Genomic DNA, 2,090 nt, shown 5'->3' with positions numbered 1-2,090 from the left:
ACGAGGCGCGCGCAGTGAAGCCAATCTGCCAAGGCCAGAGGCCGGGCAGGGACAGGTGGGCAGGCGCCATCTTAACTAAGGGCAGAGCTTTTTCGCTTGGGCCGTCCAAAATTAAGGAAGGAGAAGCTGGATGCCATGATTTTTTAGGGCACCCAGGCCGAGGCCAGGACCGGCGCCATCTTTGTTGAGGGTGAACGCTGGTCCTGATCCGTTAATTTAAGCGGGAGCTGAGAATATAGCTCACCGCAGCTCAGAGTTTCTTAACCAATGTTTGCTTTTCTAGAACCTTGGAATCTATACACCAAAGAGTCTTCCTTCTTGAGTTGAAACTCAGATATATCAGGTACTGCTTCGCTTTAGAAAATTTCTGCCTGCGGGGGTCCTAAAGTAAGCGTACTTTGCACACAGTTTGAAACAACTCATCCCCCAAGCCAAGTGGCCAGCCGTACTCCCACTCCAAGCTCGCATTTAGTGATCTTTTGTTACCATTGAGACTCGCACCTACAATCTGTAAATAGGCCCAATCAGTAAACTCGCCCAAGTTAATTACACAGTAAATTTACTGTCAATTGGAGCCAGATGTGCGGCTCCTGACAACTGGATCATGGCTCTGGGTGTCTTTCTTAATGCACAGCCTGTCTTTCCCATTTGTTTCTTTTCCTCCATCTTAGAATTTGGACTAAGACATGCGGTCTACATCCAGACAACACAATATTTAAGTGGTGTTTTGGCCTCTTTTCCTAAAGTAACGGCTTCAGGGTGGCTAAGAGGTGAGTTTTACTGGGGACGGTGTGACTGCCGGACTGGACATCTGCAGTGCCTGGATTCTGAGTCCAGTTCATCCTGTGACCTGGAGATATCTTACCCTTGCTGCACCTAGGTTTCCTCATGGATAAAGTGAGGCAGATAATGTCAAGCTCACATGGTTGCATTTTCTAATGAGATACTTAGTAAACTATAAAAGAGAAAGATTCCTTAAGCGTTTTCATAAGTATTTTATAAGTATTAAACCTGTTGCCCTGTTCAGCAATACCATGCTCTTAGATTATGTGCTAACCCCGCCAGTGATCCTGGAAACTGAAAATAGAATTGATTGCACAAAGGAAAGTCTATGTGGGAAGTTGTTTTTTCTTCTGCAGTAGAAACACACAGTAGTGTTTCATGATCAGAGACAGGGGCCTTTGCCCTGTCTGTCTCACTATGGCTTTTCTTGTTCCAAGCCTGAAGGCAATATTACTGCTACCAGCTGTTTGGACTGTCTGAACCCATCTCCTTGACAGCGGCCATCCAGCCACAAAGCTGGCATTATTATTTCCTTGAACAAGGTCACTGAATGGCTGGAAAGAGCTTACATCTAAAAGTCCTTTATCTGGGGCGGAACCCTTCTGAAATTCTTCATCCACTGAGTTTAACATCTATGGGCAATTCTAACTCAAAATAGTTTTTGGAGTGGTATGTGCCAATTTGATTATTTTTGTCCCCGTCATTCTTCCTCTATTAATTGGAATTCTACTGTATGGAAAACTGCTTCTTCTCCCCCATTTATTCATTTATTTGATTGTTTATTTACATAAATATGGACTCATGGCTATAAGTGTTATTTTATGTGTTATAATTCCTTACTATCATTATGTGTTTTGTTGCATGATCCCAATTTGGCCACACTGCCCTTCTAGCACATGGCTATGCCACAATTCAAGCCCAGATCTGTCTGGTCCCAAGGTCAGCAGTATTTCCTGGAACACCAACCTGCCCCTTTGCTTTCAAGAACTTGCCTAAACCAACCCTTGGCATTAGCAGTCCTTGTTAGGGGCCAATTCCAATGAATATGCACTATCTTCTCAAAGCTCGTTGGTGTACCAAGCCACTGATGCCTCTGGGCCCAACATCTAGCCCAAAGCTATGGACACAATAGGTGCTCAATGCCAGTTTGTCAAATTAACCCCAAGCCAGACTTTGCATCAAGATGGGAAGAGGAGGGCTATGGTTGTGGCTCAGAGGTAAAGCACTTGCCTAGCATGCGTGAGGCACTGGGTTCGATCCTCAGCATCACATAAAAATAAAGATGTTGTGTCCACCGAAAACTAATA

The sequence above is a fragment of the Marmota marmota genome, unplaced genomic scaffold, assembly GCF_001458135.2.
Source record: "Marmota marmota marmota unplaced genomic scaffold, marMar, whole genome shotgun sequence".
Lineage (NCBI taxonomy): Eukaryota > Metazoa > Chordata > Mammalia > Rodentia > Sciuridae > Marmota > Marmota marmota.
This window is presented reverse-complemented; position numbering follows the sequence as displayed.